A 7,500-nucleotide genomic window follows, 5' to 3' on the forward strand; every position below is an offset into this window, starting at 1 on the left:
TTTGTCTGTCTGTTTGTTTGTCAGCAGGATAACTCAAAACCTTATGAACGGATTTGACTGTTGTTGGAAATGACAAAAGAAACAAGTGATTACATTTTAGTGCTGATCCGGATCACGAACCGGAATCAGGATTTTTAAAAGATTCTTCACCATTGCTTGCCTACAAATAGGCCTATATGCGCCCCTAGTGACCGTAAATTGAATTGCGGGACAAGGCGAATGTTGACATTCCAGTTTCTAACTCCACAAAAAGGAAGAAAGACTTAGAATAATAAAAATAGGCGAATAGACAAATAGACAAATGTTCTAACAAACAGCTTCCTTGGCAGAGGTCTGTACTCTCTGAATGCATTTCTAGTTTGGCGTTTTTTCTGCACAATGAGTATTTCCACATCAATCTTGGCTATACACGTAAGTTATAACAGTAGTACGTATTTCTGGGGCCCTCGCTCCACACATACATTTTTCAGGCCTTTCGCTTTGGATATCAGCTTTGCTGTCAGTAAGGACATATTTGTCTAATACCCACACAAGCCTAGCGAATAGTTTGCTGAAAATCAATCTGTTGAAAATCAGACTTGTTACCTTAATTGAACCATGTGTAACCTCAACACACCTGTGCACCTGTATCTTTTGCAGACCAATGACATCTTTTCTAACCAATTAATGTTGGATGCTGCTACATACTGTATAATATATGCAGCATTAATAACCCAGGCACCTGGAGCTACATGGACGCAGCATTTAGACTCATGAGATTTGAGGTTTTTTTTTAGGACATATGTGAGTATATTAGAGCTAAATGAACACAATCGCTCGGGTTTCCCGTATAAATCTTTCGCCTTTTAATAAAGATTTCCGTGGAGGGGAACACCTCTGAGTTTACGGTATTTTTGGAAGCTCTGCTTCGGCGAAGCATAAAAAAATAAAAATAAAATAATAATAATTTTAAAAAAGCTAAATGAACACATATCATTTAAGATGAGGGTCTTAGCTTTATACAACTTATTTCATGTCATTTTGTGCTTTGGATGCTAAGACATTTATGTTTTTATAGGCTGAGGGCACCTTCTTCCTAAAAGGTCTTAGGCATTTAGCAGGCGTTTTTTGATGGTACCTCAGTCTTAAATGGGTTAATATAATGTACGGTATCATCTAAGGTACAACTTAGTATGCTGCGGAATACAATAATGTACCTCCAGGTACAAAACATTTTTTCCCCATATCTTTGTACCTTTGTACCTTTGAACCAGAGAAATCCTTCATGATATCACATTGTATCACAATTGTTCAGCAAAAGTACTGCCGGTGCAATAAGCTTTTTGCTTACTTAGGCACACAGTCTGCTTCTATTTCTCTGTGTGCAAGACGCAGTGTTCCAGCAGGATTTTGATTAGAAATCACAGCATTTATAGTCAGCCTGTGGAGTCCATCACAGTGAGGCTTGACCTTACTGATGTCTGATGATAGCCTTGGCTCACATATCCCTGTGATACACTACATTGAATTTCATGTTCAAGGCAGGGAAAAGGGAACCTGCCTATTCCCAGTTCTTCCCAGTTGAGAAAAATCTAGCAAATGTTAAGCATTTGATCTATGTACAACTTGGATTTTTTTTCTCGCACTGCAGTTGGGTTGGCAGAAGAAAATACAAAACTCCTGCACACTGACCAAGGTCAGGTTACCTGATCAAGGTCTGAGACCGAAAATTTGTGAAATGGTCAGCATGCGGGAGGGGTTTTATTTTTTTCTGATCTGTACTAATTTGTAGGAGCAAGTAAGGGGAACTCGCACACCTAGTGTACTTTTATTGCATGTTTCGAAAAAAAAAAAAAGTGCTACCCAAGTGAACAGTGCAAACGTTTTGGTCCCAGTCAGACCATCCTCAGTGCAAACATTGAAAATAAAGACACGCCCTTATATAGGCTAGGTAAAGCCACGTACATGGAAGACAAGTAGTAATTGACACAACCTACAACTGAGCTTGAAAAGCCTATAGGTTAGGTGTATGGATAGAGACATCGATAATTTGTAACAACTTCCTGGGAGGTTTGCCAGAGCTAACTCTCTCAGCTTTTTTTACATATTTTGATGAGCCTGGACCATCAAAGCCTGGGATAGTTAGGAAAGGCAGTGGTCCACATCTTTTACACTTGTAGCACGTTAGGGGTTAATAAAACAAGCTCTGTCCAAACATCTTAAGTGTTTGCCGTTAGAACAAAATAAAAAAACACATTTCTCAAGATTCTGTTTTGACACTTGGTTGTACTGTTCTGTCATTATCCTGTCGTTCGCAAACAGGTCGGCCCATCTGTGTGTTTGTGTCTGCTCACGTTACTTGAAAACCAATACTCCAATTTATTTCACATTTTACAGCACTACATGGTTGCCATATGGTCTGTCGCTTACTTCATCATCTGGAACAAGAACAAATCCAGATGTTGGGTTTTTCTTGTCCTTTCTGTTGCCAGTTTTTTTCTTATTGTTGTTATTATTATATACAGTATCTCTTTTTGCAAATATGTGCTGATGTATGTTGCTCTTGTTAAAACACTTTTAATTTGTTGTATTACTCCCGTGAGTCCTTGTAATGTAGCAATGTTAAAGTGAAGCATTTGCTCCCATTCTTTGAACCGGAAGAGAACACCAATTAATCTTTCAAATATGTCTTTAAATCAAGATAAATGTATGACCGAATCAATCACACTGACCCCAAAATCCCATGGTGGGATATTTTCAGACATCACCATTTGTCTGTACATCAAATATATTGTAGGCTACTTGTACAGTATTTGTATAGCATAGCATGCAATTTCCGAGGGGGAAAATCTTGTAAGATTTTGTAACATTACTCCAATGCTAAAATAATAGATCAGCATGGGGAAACAGTAGTATTAAACTGGCATGCTAACATGAATTGTAATTAATTTGTGTGGAAGTCTGTGTGATGAGGCTGGATGAGGCATCTGGGATTTGATGCAATGAAGACCAATGTGGATGTAATATTCAGCTAGCATGCAAAATTAGATTGACTGATATGGGTGAATATGCGAACTTCATTATGAATATGCTTTAAAGGACTTGACTAACTGGCTGGCATACTGCCACGAGACTACATAGGATAGCTTGATCTCCTTGATTTTGTTTTACTGTAGGGCCTATAACATAGTTTTTTTTCTTCACGTTTTACAGCCATGTCTAATCATCAGGGTGTAAACACGACTCAAAAGAAAGTGGTCGAAAACCAAATTTCACCAACTATGTTGGACATAGTCATTCTATGGTCTTCAGAGTTTGGTCAATCAGCTATTTCCAGCAGCACTCACGTAATGGTTAAAGGTGCTGTTACTTCTTTGTTACTGACAGGAGCTAAATATCCAAAGCTGTGTTACTTTGTGACACAAGAGTTGTGTGCTGTGGATTCTGTATATTGTAGAGTGACGGTGCTGTGTGTTAAATTCCAATAGAGATCAGAGATTTTTGAGGTGAAACAGTGGTAGGAATTGAGAAACCGAAATGAAAGAAATTGACCAAGAAAACACTTGCTACGTTTACATGAGACATTTAATTCGGAATTAACTCACTTTAATTCTGAATAAAGGTTAATTCCGCTTTGAAAAAGTCATGTAAACACTTCACAATTCAGAATTAAATTAAAGATCAAAGCAAACTCGACAGAAATATTTAATTCTGAATTATTAATTCTGAATTAAAACCATCATGTAAACATAGCAAGTGTTCACTTTGTCACTGCCAGTCCATGGCAGTCTCATGAAATGTGCTCAATGACAAGAAGGAACATTCTAGGATGTTCTGTAGGAAGTGAGTAAATGAGTGGAAAAGCTTTCAAAAAATAGTATCTCAATTCAGTAGGCAAGGCAAGGCAAGTTTATTTGAATAGCGCATTTCATACACAGGTACAACTGAATGTGCTTCACAAAAAAAATGCAAAAAGAAGGGAAACAAGAAAGAAATTAAGATAGATTTCCTCCCATTTGTAAGGCATTACTTAGACATTCTAAAGGGTCCATTCCCCTTTAAACAGAAGGAGGTATAGCAAGGCTGCTGTGTATTGCAATATATACTTTTCCCAGTGCCTGGTATGGACAGGACATTAAAACATGCAGGCTGTGCACATTGCGCATATACTTTGTATTGCTCATATTGCACATTTTCTATTGTGCAGACTGTGCACATTATCATTGACAGATGATTAAGGATGTCAAACACAGCCTCAAGCACATCATGAGTAGGCCTATGCACTTTAAGCCCCAAATATGCACATTTTCACATCCTATTTTGTCATAGTCGTTTCTAATTGTGACAAACATTTTTGCATCGCGAAGGACAGTAATCAATAGATCAGATCCTGAAGTCTACCTGAAGTCTACCAGGGGTATATGAAGTCTTTTTATTGTCTCATGCACAATTGAAAACACTTTGTGGTGTATTGGGTTGTACTTTTTTGTTTTGAAGTGATGTCTCTTATGAGCAAATGCCGTAACTGTTTGGTGACACCGTAGCTAATGCCAATGACATTAATACCTGTGCTCTTTCTCTGTTGCTATGATATTTTAAGCCAGTTGGGATTTTATAGAGATGGTTCAACCCCTGGAGCTGCTTCTAGAGTGGAGAAGAATTGTCTAGTTGAGGTTTTCCACTCAGCTGTGTGTCATTTCAGCTCAGTTTTAGAGCTCCTGCCCAGGGCAGGGGGTTGTAAGGGCACTTGAGGAGCCAGACTGCTCTCTCTGCTTTGTTGAATTCACATTTGCTACAGTTTTGTGTTGAAGGAGGGTCCTGACACAACGCACTGAAAAGCCCATAGCCTGTCCATGGGTAACTCAAAAGTTCCCTTAGGGACCCTAAACATTCTCGGAAGAATCCGAAGGTTCTACAGCGAACCCTTGAGGGTGCTTCCACAGTTGCAATCGATAGGGTTCCTCTGAGAACCTTTGGGGGTTCTTCAGTTTGCGACTGTGGAGGAACCCTTAAAGGTTCTTTGTGGAAACTTTCAGAAACCCTCAGGGTTCTTCCAAGCACCTATAGGTTCGTCTTAGAACCGTTATGGATTCCTCCCCCGCAACAGCAACTGGATTCTTCATGAAAACTTGTAACTTATACAGAGGGGTTCCCCATGTCACCACTAGCCATCCGTCTGAGGGGTCGAGGGAGTTTTAACATGCACATGTATTTGTCACCAAGCCAGATGGGCCTTTTGCATTACATCTGTCAGCCAGAAGAGGTCTTGCATATATTCATTTTGTTTTTCCAGAGCCAGAATCATAATTGTGGAGGTTATATCCTGGCCATTTGAACCATTTGTTTGCATCACAGACAGATATCCATTATTTATACGCAACACACGGTGGCCCCAGCAGAGCACCGTGATGTTCATTCATCCACAAAAAAGCTCAAAAGAGATAAGTGTGCCTTTGTTATTTGAAGAGAAAATGTGACGAGGAAATGTGAAAAGATAACGGCAAAAATAATTCTGGAAGATGTGGTTCATTGGGGGACATCAATATCCATACTCAATACTCAATCCATGAAATGCTAAGCCATCAGGGAGTGCGTTACAATATGCGTCCTTGCCTCCTCCACTCGTGTCTCCTCGTACCAGGAAGTAATATGTCATGATGACATCACTGACAACAGCATTATATTTCAATATCTTGCAAAAGCTCAATTGTAAAGTGTTTTTCTCATTTTCAATTGGGATGGTGAATGAAAAACAGTCCCTCAAAAGTTGTTGTGGCTAGGCTGACAGCTGGGAAACTTAATCGTTTTCTCCACGGAGCAAGGGCCAGGAGGTGGGACGAGGAGACAAGCACAAGTGGAGGAGGCAAGGCCGCTTATTATAACGCACTCAGTGTGTTATATGGTAATGCCATCAAACAGGCTGATAAGAAGTGGTCATCATCTCTCTCCTTTATTTAACATTTCCTAATCTGTTTCCTATTATTATTCTTCATTCATTACTTTTATGAATATTTCAATTAACTTTTAGTACCTTTAAACTCAACTTTGAAATTAGTTTTTCAAAAATGGTCCAGTGCTTCATAAACTTGTAATAGGGTAAAGGGCAACTCATCAGAATGGCAGCAACAACAACCTAGTCATAGTGTATGATTGAAGTGTCATTGTAGTATGTAGTACTATGTTAAGGGACACTGTGCAGGAAATGGTCAAAAAAGGTACTGCAACTATGCTGCTCATTGAAACTGGGCTGCCTATTGCCAAATTTGATCTTTACATGAAAGTTTACTGAGTAATAAACAAATATTTTCTAGTATGGTCCAAGTACAGTCATTTTTGCAGCTAAAAATGGCTATTTTTGGAAATTCAAAATGGCGGACCATGGACAAGATCCCCCTTTTCATGTATGAAAAGTGCAATTTTTCCAGTCATAATGAATACTTAGAATTTGATGGTGGTGGTCAGTATTCATGAAAAAGGTAACATTAGTGAATGGGCAGCATGAATTCTGAAAATAAATAACTAAAAATCTCACACAGTGTCCCTTTAAGCTGTTAATCAAGGAATAGTAAGGTATTTGACTGGTGGAACAGTGTGCATTATGAGGCTTCTAGGAATACTTGATGTTTATCTAGAATAATTTTGATCAAGAATCATTACACAGTGTGACGATTCAGCTGTAAATACTCGGCCAAAGTAAATTGCATAGAAACTGTACAAACATTTAAACTGAGAAAAATGCCTTCTCAATTGTCACACTGTATTGCTCTGTCTAACAAGCTGTAGACTGCTGATGGTGTTTTGATTTATTTTCATAATAGGGAAGCATTAGCCAGACATTTAGTCACAAAAAAATAAGTTCCAAAGTCTATTTACTGTCTAAGCTCAGCGCTAAAAAAATATGTAATTGCAGCCTTTTGGCTTCATAAGGCAGCAGGCACCTTGTAACTAACTGTCCCATATATACGTTTTATCATCTAAGAAGTATATTTTTGTGAGATCCAGGAAGCAGTAACCTTCCGTCTGAAGTCCTCCTAGTGGAGTCGAGACAGAGTCTCGTTCAATGTACTGTGGTGAGTCTCTAAAATAGAGGACCTTGGCCCATTGGGTGAAAGTCATGGCATGCTGCTCTGTTTTTCCACCACATCACCATGCCACACTCAGTCATACAGTAGGTCAGGTGTGTCTGTCCATTCTGACCCCACGCACACGGGAGGTGGGAGGTGAGGTGGGAGACAGGATAGAGTTGGCTGGAGTGGATGGGGATGTGGAGGGTGTGGTGGGGTGGGGTGGGGTAGAGGGTTTTGAGGGCAGGGAAGCTGACAGAGGGGGTAGGCAAAGGGGTTGGTTGTCCTGAGCCTTTCCTGGGTAGATGAGACGCAATACAGGGTTTTCATTGCATTGCACTGTATATGTATTGGATGGTGGGCCCTCTCAGATGACTTTGTTTTCCTGGGCCTGGCAGAAGCAGTCAACGGCCCTGTTGTTGGTGGATGAAGGGTTTGGGTCACTGCTGTGTGTCTG

General features: G+C 39.7%; 1 pseudogene; it reads left to right on the forward strand.

Moving 5' to 3' along the window:
* Positions 1 to 812: 812 nt before the first annotated feature.
* LOC134463532 (U5 spliceosomal RNA) lies at positions 813 to 918 on the forward strand (annotated as a pseudogene).
* The last annotated feature ends 6,582 nt before the right edge of the window (positions 919 to 7,500 follow it).

This window comes from Engraulis encrasicolus, chromosome 14 (genome assembly GCF_034702125.1).
Source record: "Engraulis encrasicolus isolate BLACKSEA-1 chromosome 14, IST_EnEncr_1.0, whole genome shotgun sequence".
NCBI lineage: Eukaryota > Metazoa > Chordata > Actinopteri > Clupeiformes > Engraulidae > Engraulis > Engraulis encrasicolus.